General features: G+C 40.7%; 1 protein-coding gene across 1 annotated transcript in view; it reads right to left on the bottom strand.

Annotated features, from left to right (window-relative positions):
* LOC126281967 (nose resistant to fluoxetine protein 6-like) overlaps positions 1 to 18,994 on the bottom strand; it is a 381,389-nt gene that overhangs the window by 243,540 nt on the left and 118,855 nt on the right. The gene's annotated exons all lie outside the window — the stretch shown is intronic.

Genomic DNA, 18,994 nt, shown 5'->3' with positions numbered 1-18,994 from the left:
TGCCGGAGCTGTCACGTTAGCTAATTGAGAGGAGCCAATTCTGTGGGGAATGAATATGCAGACTCGTCTATTTTCAAGTTGCGCGCGGAGCCAACATTTCTTTTTCAGTTAGATCATCAATTTGTATCTAATTTACAGCTCGTTGTGTATTTCTTTCTGTTTTTGTTACTTCTATTCAAACATTAATAAGTCATATGAACTTCTTACAGACGTACGGGATCACTTTAGTTCGTTCACGACGCAGATAAAGCCACCAGAAAATTACATTCGATACACTGTGATACAAAAAGTGCACTAGATGGGCTACACTAGATTGCTCATTACGTTTTGTATGTCTGATGCCCAGGCTTACCTTTACAGAGTTAGTACGTAGAAGTACGAAAAGCGTTCACATTGGAAAACATGTTCAAAGCGACAACCTTGCGTTTGCAAACACATCGACACTCACTGGATCATACTTTTCTGGATCCTACGTAATACACCTATATCCACTATAGCTGAAGCAGCATCCTCACGAACTACTACAACGTGTACATCCATGGGTGGAGTACTGTAAAGTTCGGCTGTAGTACTATAAAATTGTTTCTTTAAGTGTCAGCACAAATAAAAATGTAGTGGATTAGACGCCAAAACATTGGACGTGCACGACCAATCCTTTTCCCTGGAAACCTTTCATTAAAATGGTGACGCACCATTATGCTCAAACCATAGCTGCCGTCGAACACTAAGTGGCTCAGGCAAAGTATTGCAAAGACGCGTACGATACATGGGCACGTATAACTTGTCTGGCAATAAGTAAGCTCTCAAATGCACACCTCCCACGATTCCAAACCTGGAGACATGTTCGTTGGGTTCCGACCAGTATGGCTGTCGTGGAGGTTGAAAATACTTTCATGAGTGATGCCAGGTTCGTCAGTTATTTATAAAATGTTCGTTACCTTCCACTTGGTGCAAAAGCCATTCGCAAAACTGTACTCGTCAAGTTCAGGCTTCTGGCCACTGGTGTTGAGTTAACGGGTGGTGATATACAAGTTTCTCTGTACGTGTTTCCGCTCTTTATTTTCATCCGTTTTCAAAACGGAACCGATCTGATTTTATTGCATAAACTTTTGAATCTGGATGAGGAATTGCAAACCGACGTCTAAGTGTGGCATTTTCTCTCCATCCTGTCTATCGTTGACATAGTGATGGTTAGTTGTCGGAATTCTGCACTCTGGCTACCCGCGATGGTTGGTTCATTACAATAGTCATTTTGGGATCCTCTGTATTTAGTACAATTTACTATACGTCCTCTTCCGCGAGGCAAGGACTCCGAGGACTCTGGGGAAGCTTCCCTGCTTGCATGAGTGTTCGACTACACGAAGGCATGCAGCAATGGTATTACTTCTGCATGTCCAGCCCAGACAACAGTATTTACACCTCCTGGGACCCAACAGTCGTTACCTGGACAGCTGAACGATGCTAGAGGCTCACCGTGTACCAGTCGCCGTCGTTAAGGCATCCAGCTACCTACGAAGCAGCTGGCACCACTGCCACGTAGCCTCGAACTTCAGACTGCTGCCTGATTGTCCAGGTACTTCGCAGCGCTACAGTCCGCCGCCATCGCGAAGGAACTTGCCCCCCTTCTTGCAGCGGTGTACCGTAGGTCTCTAGAAGAGCGAAGCGTTCCAAAGGATTGGAAAAGGGCTCAGGTCATCCCCGTTTTCAAGAAGGGACGTCGAACAGATGTGCAGAACTATAGACCTATATCTCTAACGTCGATCAGTTGTAGAATTTTGGAACACGTATTATGTTCGAGTATAATGTCTTTTCTGGAGACTAGAAATCTACTCTGTAGGAATCAGCATGGGTTTCGAAAAAGACGGTCGTGCGAAACCCATCTCGCGCTATTCGTCCACGAGACTCAGAGGGCCTTAGACACGGGTTCACAGGTAGATGCCGTGTTTCTTGACTTCCGCAAGGCGTTTGACACAGTTCCCCACAGTCGTTTAATGAACAAAGTAAGAGCATACGGAGTATCAGATCAATTGTGTGATTGGATTGAGGAGTTCCAAGATAACAGAACGCAGCATGTCATTCTCAATGGAGAGAAGTCTTCCGAAGTAAGAGTGATTTCAGGTGTGCCGCAGGGGAGTGTCATAGGACCGTTGCTATTCACAATATACATAAATGACCTGGTGGATGACATCGGAAGTTCACTGAGGCTTTTTGCAGACGATGCTGTGGTGTATCGAGAGGTTGCAACAATGGAAAATTGTACTGAAATGCAGGAGGATCTGCAGCGAATTGACGCATGGTGCACGGAATGGCAATTTAATCTCAATGTAGAGAAGTGTAATGTGATGCGAATACATAGGAAGATAGGTCCCTTATCATTTAGCTACAAAATAGCAGGTCAGCAACTGGAAGCAGTTAATTCCATAAATTATCTGGGAGTACGCATTAGGAGTGATTTAAAATGGAATGATCATATATAGTTGATCGTCGGTAAAGCAGATGCCAGACTGAGATTCATTGGAAGAATCCTAAGGAAATGCAATCCGACAACAAAGGAAGTAGGTTACAGTACGCTTGTTCGCCCAATGCTTGAATACTGCTCAGCAGTGTGGGATCGGCACCAGGTAGGGTTGATAGAAGATATAGAGAAGATCAAACGGAGAGCAGCGCGCTTCGTTACAGGATCATTTAGTAATAGCGAAAGCGTTACAGAGATGATAGATAAACTCCAGTGGAAGACTCTGCAGGACAGACGCTCAGTTGCTCGGTACGGGCTTTTGTTAAAGTTTCGAGAACATATCTTCACCGAAGAGTCAAGCAGTATATTGCTCCCTCCTACGTATATCTCGCGAAGAGACCATGAGGATAAAATCAGAGAGATTACAGCCCACACAGAAGCATACCGACAATCCTTCTTTCCACGTACAATACGAGACTGGAATAGAAGGGAGAACCGATAGAGGTACTCAGGGTACACTCCGCCACACACCGTCAGGTGGCTTGCGGAGTATGGATGTAGATGTAGATGTAGATGTGCACCACCAGGATCCAGTCGCCTTCGTATATCCTGCGGCTCCCAATGAGAGCCGCCTGCCCCGTGCCGGTGGGGCATGGCACAGCCTGCTCTGAAGTCTTCTGCGTAGCAGACAACGTGGCTGAGGGGCTCATGGCTAGTTATTCCAGACATCTTCTGGCACAGTCACAGTGATGGCCAACGGTCTGCACGAGGAGGTGGAGGCACTGGGAGGCGCTGTAGGGGCGTATCTGCCACTCTTACAATAAACTAATTCTTCTATTCAGGAATCGCCAGCTTCTGTTGCAACCTCATCCTTCTCAGCTGGAGAATCACTTGACCACACTAAACCATCTCCGCACCAATTGCATCGCTTTGAGATAAGTAATGTGTCACGAAAATAGTGGGTATTTCAGGTAGTATGAGATCTTGAATGAACTTCGTATGATGACTGTGTATGATGACTGTGTTTGTAAACTACTTATATTGCTACATCTATTGTCAAGGTTGCTACTTTTTCAAATGCAAGACAAAATCGTATGTGACGTATCTTTGGTGAATTTTTTCCTTTGGCGCTATATGAGATTGCTGGAGAATAAAAGCTCAGTAAAAAGTGAATTAAAACTGGTTGGTACTGTGCTAACAACGTGTCTATTTGAACTGTAAGTGGGAGGGATGTTTGTGAGGTTGTGGCAAAATTTTGTGCTGTATTTTAATTCGTGCATTCAGAACAGCAGCCTGATTTGTTTTACAGTTTTATGAGCTTAGTTCTTTATGCAAATAGAAACTAAATATTATTTTCCTGCAGCTAGTGCTTTATACTACTCGTAGTCAGTTTACAACCTATAGTCATTAGTACAATTTTGATATTAGGGGCCCTGGGACTCTGTATTAAATATGTATTTGGATTTGAGAGTGTGTATGTGTGTGTATGTGTGTGTGTGTGTGTGTGTGTGTATGTGTGTGTGTGTGTGTGTGTGTGTCTGTATGGATGTGTTTACTTAATTCTAAAATATACGTAGCTTTTTCATCTTGATTTGGCACAAATGTGACATACGGCACTTAAAAAAAATGGTTTTGTGGTGGTAATGTCTCTAGTATCCTCAGTGATTTGATCGAGAGAGAAAAAGAGTGAAATTTACAAAATATAAAAAAAACCGTACTGCCGTCGAGTCGGTAGTGTTGATACCGATAGACTGATACATGACTGTCCCTGTCGCAGTCAACCTATCTAGAGTTGACTGGGATATAAACTAATGCCAAATTACAAAATGCAATACAACTCCATGTTAGGAAAGAATTCATAGCTGTAAGTGGCGGTAGGATGATTCATGACAGTCTTGAAAACATTTACATTGTAGCTAATTCGAGTACAGTGGCTACAATTTAAGGCTTTCTTTAAATTTCAAGAAATTTGTTATCAATTCAGAAAAGAGTAAACGCCTAAGGATTAATTTCGCTTGCTCTTCCATTCGGAAAAATCATTCATCGACATAAGCTCACTTCATATACAAACTCACGTAAAGAATTAGTTAGTTGAAATAAATCACTTTACATGATACGTTTACAAGATTAGTGTTAACATTCATGACCACATTGTTTTTGACTCCTACTCATGCCACTATACTTAAAACAAACGATTTTTTTCTTTTTTATTAACAGGCTACGACTCTTTAAGTGTAAGTATGTTCATTCAATAGCAGTCGCGCTGGAAAAATGATTTTAGGTCACCGGTACTTTTGAAATTTGCTTTCTACCTGTCAGACATTTTATGTTATTGGACAAACGATCAAACATTTTGGTTGTTGGATATTGACCTCCTCTGTGAGTCACTGAAGTTTTAATAACAGGTAATAAAAGTTAATTTTTCCACTGCTGTTGCAGATATGGACATCACAGTTCTTTACAAGTTCTGATGGTTTATTTTATGACGAATCTTAGTAGCGAATATATGTGTTGTGAGGTACAATTTAAGTGCCTAACTCCTTAAACAGTTATCTACATGACGACTACGGATAATTCTACCCATTACTCTTATTGCTCGCTTTGTCGAAATCCGTATATTTTTGTCTAAGTGGTGAGTTACATCAGCAAATTATTTCCTAACACATTACTGAGTGGAACTACGCCAAATTAGTCACGAGTTTGATTCTTTTGTTTCCAAGACTAGCAATTATGTGAAGAGCAAAAGTAGCTGAACTTAATAGTCTGAGAAGCTCAGTAATATGATTCTTCCAGTTCCAGTTTTCAACAATATACACATCCAAAAATTTGGATCATTCTACCTGACTCCTGTTCGTGTGCTGTATCAGTTATTGGTATCTCTCTCCTTGTTGTGCAAAACTGGATATAGTGTTTTTCCTCAATATTTAAGGGGAGTCTGGTTTCAGAAACACACTTAACAATTCCTTGAAAAATATCATTGACAGTATCATCTGTCGCTTTCTCTCCAATTAGATTTGTTGCAGCACTAGTATGGTCTGCAGAAAGTACCATTTTAGGTTGCTGAATGTTCCATATATGTAAGGAATAGGAGTGGACTAAAATGGAACACTTATGGTTGCTCCCCAGTTACTAAAATTTCCTCAGTTTAAAAATTACCTTAATTACTCAGCATCACTTTTGCATTCTGTTTCTTAAGTATTACGGAACCCGTTGTGTGTAAAGCGATTAATTCCATACAGCTTCAGGTTTTCCACGAGTGTAACATGATCGACACAATCAAACACTCAGGGAAGACCACAAAAAATACCAACAGGTGATATTATATTATTAAGACTTGCAATATTTGATGAGTAGCATTCTCAGTTAAGCAACCTTTCTGGAATCCTGATTCTGATATGGTAACCGTTGGGTTGGTGTATAAGTTTGTAGCGTTTTTCCAAGTTTAACAAATACAACAAATACGCATAACAGAGACTTTATTCATCAATAATATATTCTTCTTCACTATTTACTACAGTCTGTTACCGCTGGGGGTAACTTTTCGATTACGCGACAGTAGAAATCACGAGTTTTGTGTGAACAACTCTTCGAACCATGTTCAGAGCGCATTTCCATCCGGAAAGGAACTTCACGATCCAATTGATGACGAGCAAGCAGATAATTTTTATGATTTTGGCTTAGAGCATGCTGTACCCACACACTCGATTTTTTAACCTTCCTCATTGCATGCAATAGTCGCGCGGTGGTGGAATGATTACAGTTCAACACATTTGTCAGTTTTGGAGTGCACTGACGTGGATAACTGTAGATTAATGCGTTTAAACGTTCTTCATTAACACTGAGGCTTTTCCTGAACATGGTGGGTCACTTATGTCAAAACGATCATCCTTAAAACGAGAAAACCATTTTATTACCGTGCTCTATACAGTGGCAGCATCCCCATACACAGCACATATGTTTCTGGCTGTTTCCGCTACCGTCACCCCTCTACTGATCTCAAACAGAAAAAATGCTCCGATTGACCCACTTGGCACTCCATTTTCTAGCATCCTCAGTCCCACTCACTGCCTCCAAATGGCAAAATGTCAGTATGTAAACTTAAATAACAACAGTGAACTAAAAATAAAAAAAAGCCACTCAATAAATATACCCTCAGCAACAGAAATACCAGGTTGCAAAACAAACACGCTACGAAGTTGTGTTGTTGTTGTTGTTGTGGTCTTCAGTCCTGAGACTGGTTTGATGCAGCTCTCCATGCTACTCTATCCTGTGCAAGCTGCTTCATCTCCCAGTACGTACTGCATCCTACATCCTTCTGAATCTGCTTAGTGTGCCGGCCGCGATGGTCTAGCGGTTCAAGGCGCTGTGTGCGGAACCGCGCGACTGCTACGGTCGCAGGTTCGAATCCTTCCTCAGGCATGGATGTGTGTGATGTCCTTAGGTTAGTTAGGTTTAAGAAGTTCTAAGTTCTAGGGGACTGATGACCAGAGATGTTAAGTCCCATAGTGCTCAGAGCCATTTTTTTCTGCTTAGTGTATTCATCTCTTGGTCTCCCTCTACGAATTTTACCCTCCACGCAGCCCTCCAATACTAAACTTGTGATCCCTTGATGCCTCAGAACATGTCCTACCAACCGATCCCTTCTTCTAGTCAAGTTGTGCCACAAACTCCTCTTCTCCCCAGTTCTGTTCAGTACCTCCTAATAACTTACGTGATCTACCCATCTAATCTTCAGCATTCTTCTGTAGCACCACATTTCGAAAGCTTCTATTCTCTTCTTGTCCAAACTATTTATCGTCCAAGTTTCACTTCCATACATGGCTACACTCCATACAAATACTTTCAGAAACGACTTCCTGACACTTAAATCCATACTCGATGTTAACAAATTTCTCTTCTTCAGAAACGCTTTCCATGCCATTGTCAGTCTACATTTTATATCCTCTCTACTTCGATCATCATCAGTTACTCTGCTCCCCAAATAGCAAAACTCCTTTACTACTTTAAGTCTCTCATTTCCTAATCTAATTCCCTCAGCATCACCCGAGTTAACTCTACTACATTCCATTATCCTCGTTTTGCCTTTGTTGATGTTCATCTTATATCCTCCTTTGAAGACACTGTCCATTGCTTTCAACTGCTCTTCCAAGTCCTTTGCTGTCTCTAGCTTCAACATGAATTTTTTTTGTTTCCTTTACTGCTTGCTCAATATATAGATTGAATAACATCGGGGAGAGGCTACAACCCTGTCTCATTCCCTTCCCAACCACTTCTTCCCTTTCATGTCCCTCGACTCTTATAACTGCCACCTGGTTTCTGTACAAATTATAAATAGCCTTTCACTTCCTGTGTTTTACCCCTGCCACCTTCATAATTTGAAAGAGAGTATTCCAGTCAACATTGTCGTACGCTTTCTCTAAGTCTACAAATGCTAGAAACGTAGGTTGGCCTTTCCTTAATCTAGCTTCTAAGATAAATCTGCTTTCCCTTCTTTGCTTAGAACTGGGTTTCGATCTGAGCTCTTGATATTCATACAAGTGATTCTCTTTTCTCCAAAGGTTTCTTTAATTTTCCTGTAGGCAGTATGTATCTTACCTCCAGTGAGATAAGCCTCTACGAAGTTGTACACCAATCTAATAAATCGTTTTCATTTAAATGTGAGACTACATTTGATTTTATTACTGTTTCAAATATTTTGGAAAAAGTCAGTAAGGGAAGTGAACGATAATTACTTGAGCCTTTCGTGTCACCTTTCCTACGAAGAGATTTAACAGCTGCATATTTTAATCTGTGTGGAAAACTAGTTCCCTGTGCCACTGATGCATCACAAATATTACTATGCACATTACTTATTAAGTCAGAACGACTTTTCAGAATTGTGTCTGAAGTTATGTCAACACTGTATGAACTTTGGTTTTTTAGAGTTTTTTTTATTCTGCTAATTTCCGTAAAGGCTGGTTGTTTAAATTTTTGTGGAACGGCTTTTTTAATATATTCTCTTATTCTTTTGGACTCGCATTCGTGAGGACGACGGTTTAATCCCGCGTCCGGCAATCCTGATTTAGGTTTTCCGTGATTCCCCTAAATCGCTACAGGAAAATTTCGGGATGGTTCCTTAGAAAGGGTACGGCCGACTTGCTTCCCCGTCCTTCCTTAATGCGATGAGACCGATGGCTTCGCTCTTTGGTCTCTTTCCTCAAAGAATCCAATCCAAAATCTTGTTCTTTCATAGGATCGCCACATTAATAGGAATGTGTATGGTACATTTATGTCACCGAAGGTAAAGGTTACTCATTATTACGTTCCTTGCATTTTTCATAGTTGGTGTAGGCTACATGTACATATCATACGCCAAACTATTTGCCGCAGATTTGTCAGTTATGCAATACAATATTTCTGAGCTTGCCTTGCACATTAAGTTTTTATACAACGATAACGACATCAAGTATCAAGAGAACAAACACACTGCGCTATGTTACAGAACAACCTGTTACAACGACCTGAACGTAGTAACGCAGTGGGAAGACGCTGGACTCATATTTCCGGAGAACGGCGGTTTAAATCACCATCCTGCCATCGAAACTTAGGTTTTCCATGATATCTGTAAATCGCTTAAGGCGAATGCCAGGATGGTTCGTTTGAAAACGCTCATTCGATTTCTGCCTAAATTATTCTACAATATAAGCGCGCTCTCCATCTCTAATTATCTCACCTTGGGCGGGGCGTTAAAACTAAATCTATTTATCCTGTACAAAACGTATTCGGCCATAACATATTTTAGTTTCACCTCACCACAACGAAACTGTCGCCATCCAACGTAGCCTAGAGCTCGGGATACGCTAAGACTTGTCACCATAACCCAAAAATTGTGTGGGGAAGATGAGGGGTCACTGTTACTTTCTAGCCGTCATCGATTGATTGAAAGTAATAGGTCACTTAGATTCAATCACAAGCTAAGTGCTTTTATAGGCAAATGATTAGCATTTAATCACAATTGTACAAAGTAATTATCAAAGCAAGAATTAAGCGAAATCACATTTTTGAATTTTATGTATTGCACAGAAAAATGTTTTAGGGTGAAACATCTACCAAAAGTAGTCGGGTTTCGATAACGACAGAATCTTGTCTCTTCGAGACTGTGATTTACCGTTCTGCGATACTGTTGCCTGTGTTCTTAGGCATTCCACAACAGTAACGTGAATTGTTTGTTCGTTTCATGTTCCATGGATAATTTTGCACGATAAACCGTAATGATGTGAAACGAGTCTTTTTACATTCACATCACAGATTAATTTGTAATGGCTACTTTTATAAGGTTTTTTTAAAAATATTTAGTTGTTAATAATCCCTATCCGTCATCTTGTACACATTACAATAGGAGGAATCCTTCAACAGAATAGAAGGAGCTGTAAAGGAGAAACTTTTTCAGTTTGTTTTAAAATTTGGCTTTGGACTCTAAGAAACATTTTATATCACTGAGTAAGTCATCGAAAATTTTGGTTGCAGCATTGTGCATCACGTTTTGTGTTAAAGACAACCTTAATATGGAGTAATGAATTTAATTTTTCCTTCTGGTGTTGTAATTCTTCCTCTTAAACTGCAGTTGATTATTTACAAGAGACTTCAAGAGGGAATACATATTCTGTGAAACAGTAATCAGAATGCCTAAATTCTTAAACAGGTGTGTGCAAGATGATTGTGGGTAAGCACCGCCTATTATTCTTACGGCAAGTTTTTGAGAAATGAAAACTTCCTTTCATAATGATGAGTTTCCGCAGAACATTATTCCATACAACTGTATTGAATGAAAATGTTCAGAATATGTTAGCTTACAGATCTGTCTCGCTTCAAGAGCTGCAAGGGCTCAACGTGATATATGGCTGAACGAAGCTGTTTTAGAAGTTCCAAAATGTATTTTTTCCAGTTTCAATTCTCATCAATGTTGACACCTCAGAATTTTAAAGTTTCCACCCTATTTATTATTTCTTCGCCATGTGCTACACTTATCACTGGTATAGCACTCCTAGATGTGCAGAACTGAATATCATGTTGTTTTTAAAGTTGAGAGTGAAACTATTCGCCGAAAACGAATCATATTTTTAAGGATATTGTTTACCTTTTCTTCTGTTTCTGTATGCATGCTTGGATTGATTACAGTATTAGTGTCATCTGCAAAAAAAAAAAAAAAAAAAGATTCTGCTTGTTGTTTGTTAGATGGAAGATTGTTACTATTGTAAGGAGCAATAGTGGACCCAAAAATGAGCCTTGGGGAATCCGAAACGTGATTTCTCTCTAGTCAGAATAATGTCCCCGGATTACGTTTATTGAATTACTAATTTCAACTTTTTACATTCTTTTGGTTAGAAATGACGTTCTCCATTAGTTGCCTTACCATCAGTTACATAAAACTCCAATTTATGAATCAGAATCCTCTCAGTCAAATGCCTTAGATATATTGCAGAAAATACTAACTGGCACTATTTTATTATTTAATGATTGCAGTATTAGATGAGTGAACGTGTAAATGGCTTTCTCAGTAGAGGAACTCTTCGGAAACCCAAACCGTGATTTGCTGAGGATATTATTGTCGGTGAGGTGAGCTACTTCTCTAGAATATATCACCTTCTCAATTTTTTTGAAAATAATGTTAGCACAGAAACAGGTTTGTAGTTTATTGACAGCTCCCGAATCACTTTTCTCAAATAGGGGTTTGACAACGTCGTATCTCAGTATCTCTGGAAAAGTGCCTTGAGTTAGGGAAGCATTACATATTACAGATAACACTTGAGTTTATTTTATGGGAATAGTATTCTACTGGAACCGCCATCAAAACCAGATGAGATTTTTTTGGAGAGGGTGTATAATTCTCTTAATATCAGAAGGTGAAGTTTCTAAGTTGCTCAAAAATTCATGTGACTGAATTTTCTGAGAGATGTTTGTTTAACAGAGTGCTGTGATTTTTCTCCTTAGCTGTTTACCCCTATATTTTCTACTATATTTAAGAAATGATTATTAAACTATCTGATACCTATGACTCATCACTTAAATCCGTTTCGTTCAATTCAATAGTGATATCATCCTGTTCTGTTCTATAGCTGGTTGTCCTGTCTCTCGTTTAACTACTTTCCGTATGGCTTTAAGGCTATTGTCGGAATCACTGGTTTTTAACATAATGTGGATGTTCCTTGATTTTTTAACAACTCTTCTTATTAATTTTGAGTAGTGTGTAACTACTGCTGCAGGATCTTTATTTATTCTTGCTCACGGGTGCATTTTCCTTTCCCTTTCATAAGATACTTTAATCCCTCTAGTGACCCATGATTTTTACGTGGCTGTTTAATGTAGTTTTGATTAGCTTTTGTAGAATACTGCTTTCAAATAGTGACATGAATTTATGTAAGAATTTGGTTCGTTATAAATTTGGCGCCACGTCATCTTTTGTAAGGTACTGTTTTCGGGAGCATTAATTATTCTAACTGATTTCCAGTGAGGAGAATTCATATTGTAAGACGCTCTCTTATTTATCCTAACTAACTGAGCATCACGATCAGAGAGAGGCTTTGTTACTAGGTAAACAGTTATTTTATTGCTTTGAACCTCACGAAAAGAAAATATTATCAGTTAGGATTCTACTGTCTTTATTCACCCATGTTGGGAAGTTGATTACTGAGATCGAACTGTAGGATCTAAATACGTTTTCCAGACAATATTTAGTTTCAGAATCCTTTAGAAAATCTACAGGGCGAGCGAGAAGTCCCCGCACCGCTCTAACCACTGTTTAGTATAACATGTTATTAAGAAGATTGGTAGCTACGTCACTTGTTATCAGTTGTTAGAATTCATGTTTACATGTTGTCGTAAAATCAGTCGAGTTTTAACTTACAGCCATGGCAGATGTGAGCGGTCATAGTCACATTGCTGAGGATGCTTAGTGACAAATGTGTATTGTGCACGAATGACAACACAACAGGGAAAACAATAAGGCAGATTGTGGGTTCATTCCAGGAAGGATTTAACGAGCGTTCACCGCGAAAGCTACACTTCTGGATTGGGAAAGACGTGCTTTTGCTTCTGGCAGTGTTAAATACAGGACGTGTAGTGGACGGAACAAAACGCAGGAAGGAACATGTGCCACAGTCTCTGCTTCGGTTGAACAATCTCCTATGAAGTCGACACGTCAACGTGCTTCGAAACGCGGTATACCGATAACACCAAGGCGAGAGCACATGAAAAAAGACTATAAGACCATACCTTAGAGACCAATGTTCGCAAACAGGTTACCAGAAACAGACCGGAATGGGTGCGTTTCAGCATGCCTCGCTTCGTTAACTCAGTTTGCAAATGCACCGAACCGTGCGAAGTCTTATGTTTTTACATGAATGTGCCATTCATCAGAGCTCACGTGCTAGAAGTATTCTCGTTTGGGCCAAGTAGAATCCTCAATACACAGACGTGTTAGGAAGGAAACTGGCTTACGTGTGATATACGCAACGATGACATCACAATATCTGTTTGGACTGTACTTTTTTTGAAGAGACAGTGAACGGCGCAAATTATTTACACGTGTTACAAACATGATTAATACCTCAGCTTGAGAAAAGGGACCTCGCAGGCCACTTATGGTTGTAGCAGGACGGAGCGCCCCTCCTCACTCGATACAAGGGTGCACGGGGACTTCTTACCAAGCCTGTACACTGAAGTCACCACAGACTATGTGGCTGTCTGACAGATAGAATAGTGAGAAATCCAGATTCCTTATAAACAGTTCAAAATATCTCAGCAGGAATCTGTTTGTAATTATAATTAAAATTGAACTATTTTTCATTATTAATTCACAAAAGCAGTGTTCTATATGATAATCACTACAAAATGTATTAGTCTCAATGTTTTTGATCGTGTGTTCTGTCTTACTATATCTAATAACTCCTCCTTTTCGCATATTAATTCTGTGAGAGTAAGATACTAGAATACAATATTTTATATGTAACTTGAGTGAAGAACGCAGAACATAAGGCTGATATACACAAGGGGAGTCGTATATTAACCAATGCGCTTAAAGTGTGAAATTTTTATACGGATATCAAGTAAATACACAGTTGGTCGGGATCCGATTACTGTGAAGCTAATGTGCAGTCGATAGGTTCAGCAGCGCCATACTCAACACCTTGGAGGATCTGAAAGGCACCACGCGACTGACGCTCTAGGGAACAGTATGTTGTTTGCGGAGTTGTTGTATAAGATCGTGGAGACACGTCAAATGATTCGAGTTAGCCAACTGTCTAGTCTGCAGCAAGGAAAGTATCCACAATAGGTGTGCGAGGATATCTGAAGCATCACGGATCTCAGCTCGACAGCGACTGCTGTGGATCCCGTGACGTGGCAACGGAGAGAGGCCCGACGACGGTGGATGAACACCGACAACACCGGGGGAAGGAGTACCTACGTCCCTCTTTTGAGAAGGGCCCTAGTACAGATTCACAAAATTATTGTTCTGCATCGTTGACGTTAATCTGTTGTACAATTATGGAACATGTGTTAAGCTCAACAATTATGACGTTTCTGGAGACTGAAAAAATCTCCTCTATTAAAATTAAGATGGACTCTGCCAACAGATACCCTGCAATACTCAGATCGCTCTGTTCCTCCTGATAGCCACAATGCCGTACACAGCGGCGCACAAATTGATGCAGTGTTCTTTGACTTTACGAAGGCATTTGACTCCGTCCCGCACAGCCGTTTAATGAAAAAAAGTACTAACTCATCGAGTATCGGATTAGATAACCGATTCCATTGAATACTTCGTTGCAGATAGAACTGAACATGTCACTCTTAACGGAGCAAAATCGACAGATGGAAGGTAATTTCCGGTGTAGCCCAAAGAAATATGCTAGGAGCGCTACTGTTTAAAATATATATAAATGGTCTAGCAGAAAGCGTCGGATGCTCTTTAAGACTGTTCGCAGATGATGGTGCTGTCTATAACAAAGTAGCAACGCCAGAAGATAGTAACAGTCTGCAGAATGACCTCCAGAGAATTGATTAATGGTGCTTCGGCGGTTGACACAGGACGTAAATAAAAGTGACATATTGTCCATACATAGGAAAAGTATCCATTACTGTACCGCTACCCTATTGACGACAAACCGATGGAAACAGTGTCCACCGTAAAATATCTGGGACTAACTATCCAGGGAGACCTTGAGTAGAACGTCCACATAAAACCAATAGTGGGAAAAGTAGATGCCAGACTGAGAGTCATAGGAAGAATCTATTGTAAATATAACTCATCCACATAAGAAGAGGCATATAAGGCGCTTTTTCGACTGATTCTTGAGTATCTTTCATCTGCCTGGTATCCCTACCAGGTAGGGCTGATAGAAGAGACAGAGAAAATATAACGAAGATTTCATCACGGGATCATTTAGCGGGCGCGAGAGTGTTACAGATGCTCAACGAACTCCAGTGGCAGAAGTTAAAAGACAGGCGTTGTGCATCAAGAAGAGATTTACTATTGAAATTCCGAGAGAGCACTTTCCGGGGAGAGTCGGACAATATGCCCCCATACATCTTACGTAATGACCACGAGGAGAAAATTAGAGAAATCAGAGCCAATACAGGGGCTTAGCGGCAGTGATTCTTCCCAATCGCTATTCGCGAGTGGAACAGCTATGGAGGTCTCAGTTAGTGGTACAAAAAGTACCCTCTGTTACGCACCATTAGTTGGCTTGCGGAGTGTGATGTAGATGTAGATACAGTTTGATAAAGAACTTATCCCTGCACGAGAGCTCCAATGAGGAGAAACTTTGCCTGATTGCATTCTTCACTGTCATATGGGTCCAGCATCTTGCCTGACGGTGTGGCGTGCAATCGAATACACAGCATGATCATCACTGGTCCTCATGGCCGATAATGTGGGCAGATGCCACAACGTTTCTGACACCTACGATCGGTGGATATCTCCAGTTTTGAGGGTTGTATTTCATTATCTTTCAACGAGATGACACTAAATTTTTTCATGCTGTGTACCAAAGCCGTATATTTATCACAACAGAGACATTTTGAAGGCTTCCATACCATGTGTTATTGAAACGTAATCCCTGTAAGCAAATGAAACTTTATGTTTCCGGAGACCTTTTGAAGTCTCAGACATATGTGATGTACTTTGAAGTCTCAGACATATGTGATGTACTCTGAAGCGCCAAAGAAACTGGTATAGGCATGCGCATTCAAATACAGGGATTTGTAGACAGGCAGAATGCGGCGCTGCCGTCGGCAAAGCCTATATAAGACAAGTGCCTGGCGCAGTTGTTAGATCGGTTACTGCTGCTACATGCCAGATTATCAAGATTTAAGTGAGTCTGAACGTGGTGTTATTGTTGGCGGACGACCGATGGGGCACAGCATCTCTGAAGTAGCGATGAAGTGGGGATTTTCCCGTACGACCATTTCACGAATGTACCGTGAATATCAGGAATCCGGTAAAATATCAAATTTACGACGTTCCTGTGGCTCGAAGAAGATCCTGCAAAAACGGGACCAACGACGACTGAAGGGAATCGTTCAATGCGATAGAAATGCAATTCACTGATTTATGGACAGCCATACAGTATTCGTGGTGTCAATTCCTTCCAGCAATACTTCAGACATTATTAGAGTCCATGCCAAGTCGTGCTGCGGCATTTTTGCGTGCTCGCGGGGGCCCTAAACGGTATTAGTCATGTGCAGACTGAAGCGCTGAATGAAAATTTTTACCGAAGCCTGGATTCGAACCTGGATTTCCTGCTCACTAGCGAGATGTGCTAACAGATACTCCACCCTACCACAATGGCATCGCACAACTGCTCCTCGCTTCTCAGTCAAAATTCCCATTCACGCCTCAGACCCCTTGGTATTCCCCTAAACTCGAAAATCTTGTCATAGGCTCTCCAACTATGCTGTATTTGAATTTGGGTTGAGGATAAAGGTGTTGTTCTAGCGTAGTCTGCGCAGGTATGCAAAGTTATCGTGCCAGGGTTGCGTAGTGGTTATCGCATCTGGCTCGTGAGCAGGAGACCCGAGTTCTTATCCCATCCAGCCTTGGTACAAATTTTCGTTTAACACATCTGTCTGCATATATACATAATAGATGTTTGAGACTTTAAAAGTCTCTGGAAATGTGTAGTTTCATTTGACTAAAAGCACCTACGCCTGGGTTTTAGACAGGATAACACGTTTCCTACTATGCTGAGGGCTTTTTCCAATACAGTTGGAGAACCTCTGCTATGCTGTTCGATTTTAGGAAGAATATGAAGTGGATTGAGGGATGAATGAAACTTTGGACATCTAGCTAGTGAGCAGGAGACCAGCGTTCGATTCCTGGCCGTGGTCCATATTTTCATTCATCGCATCAGTTGTGTATGTATATATATCATTCATATTCACTTTATTAAAGCTCTCACGAATGGCCAATTTCCTCCTTACGGCGCCAATTTCAAGGGCACCAGGGGTATATTATGATATATTGACACTGTTATTGGCTGATTTTTAGTCTCGCATGTTTGTTTTGGTTTTATAATTATCAGAAGTTGGTTTCATCAAGGTGTGCTTCTGATTACAACTTCTTGTGTGGAATGCACTCTTTGACTTGCGTTATAAATACTGGTATTGTGATTGCGTTCTTCTCGCATCCGTAATATTGGTTGTGGTAAATGATTCCAAATTTTTCTTTTACATAAAACGGGATTTGCTTTCATCCCATGTAGGCTTTCAAGGCCTTTATATGACACAAAAACGAACATAGAATGACTTATCCCACCCAATGTTACTGATGAGAGCAAAAGTATAGCAGAGAATGAGCAACATATTTACGTTCCAATTCAAAGAGTACAATATGCACACAACGGTAGTAATCACCAACATAATTTCCACTTGATTATAGCCACACGGTTGAAACTACAATAATGGATTGAGCGGTGTTGCTGCTCGCATTGGTGCCATTGGTAGGTTGGCATCCTGTATTAGGGATAGTGGCGTCTCGTTTTCTTCTTGTGTTTACTGGCGCACCTACATTTGCTAGCACTGTCTGTCTACGAGTGGCAGCAGCAGCGGTTATCGATGTCCAGTACTGTGGTACTATCTTTGGAGGGATGTCAAGTGTTTCCGGGTCGGAGTGTGTCGGGCTGTTCAGTTGGAACGGAGCAGCAGTGAGGTACGGCAGTGGGAGGACATGCCGGGACTGCTGGCAGCATGCAGGCACTGCCAGATTGAGAGTCTGCAGTTGCGAGGGCCACAACCACGTTGTCCACCGGATCAAGGAAGTTTGAGTTGGTGTACATTAACCCAATTGTGAAACCTCCACTATTTTCAGTTCACGCTGTTTGTTCATGCGTTGCTGCTCGCAGGGTTGCTGAGACGAAGAGCAACAAGTGGAGTGTTTGGACTTGTGGAAGTTAGTTAGCCATCCTCTGCATCTTATTATTTATCATCGAATTCCTTGTGTTTATTGGTTCAACCAGCGGTGTTTTTCTGCCTAGTGGCCGCTAGTGCCCCAGTTACCTACCCTGGAGGTTATCATATTTTCACGGAGTGTACCTTTCCTCACTTTGCTGCTGCTGTCCGGTAAGACGTGTTGTTCGACAGACTCCTTGATTGTGGTTCGGATATGTTGTTTCTTTTGGACTACTTTGGTCATAGTGGTTCCTTCTGCTTCTGGATGTTCTAAACACCAGATTCTGAAGACGCAGTACTGTCTGCTGGTTCCGCCTTGCCTGGGTTATTCCATCGTTGTATTGGTTATCAAACGTTAGGTAGATTTTGTAAGAGTGTTGGACTGCATTTGAACTGCTCTAGTTTGATTTGCCATCCGGTTAAGTGAATACAACTTTTGGATGCCTGTCTCGTCGGTTACGAAGTTGAATGACTTTCCCAGGCCGATCCTTTGAGCACTGTCTGAAGCCCACTTCTCTCCAGGTTTGATAAGATGGTGACTGTGTTTTTTAAAAATATTTTACTATATCTCGGAGAAATTTAACTGTTTTAAGAATTTGCTATCCAGGCCTTCAGCCATCAAATTGTTTTTTGAGTTATTATTATTGGGGCCTTCAGCCGACAAATAATTTGAATTTCTGGTCAATAAGGCCGTCAATCGTGAATGCAATTGTCTTACAAAATTTTAATTAGATACTATCTCTTAATAGTCAAATCTGGATGATTGTGTTTAAAAAACTATTTTAGTATCTGTTGGACAAGTTCAACTGTCCTTAAGAATTTACTATCCAGGCCTTCAGCCATCAATTGTTTTTTGAGTTATTACTACTGGAGCCTTCAGCCGACTTATAATTTGAATTTTCTGGTCAATAAGGCCTTCAGCCGTGAATGCAATTTGTCTTAAGAATTTTTGATTATATATTGTCTCTTATTAGTGAAATTTTGATGACTTTTTTATTGTTAAATTGTTTTGCAATTGTTTCCAAATAAACTGTACATGATTCTTTTTAAAGTGAGCAACCAACACTGAATGCTGCCTATTCCTAAGACCCATGTTTATTAACAAATAAATAA

This window comes from Schistocerca gregaria, chromosome 7 (genome assembly GCF_023897955.1).
Source record: "Schistocerca gregaria isolate iqSchGreg1 chromosome 7, iqSchGreg1.2, whole genome shotgun sequence".
In the NCBI taxonomy this organism is placed as follows: domain Eukaryota; kingdom Metazoa; phylum Arthropoda; class Insecta; order Orthoptera; family Acrididae; genus Schistocerca; species Schistocerca gregaria.
The sequence above is the reverse complement of the archived record's forward strand: the minus strand, read 5'-3'. Positions and strand labels throughout refer to the sequence as shown.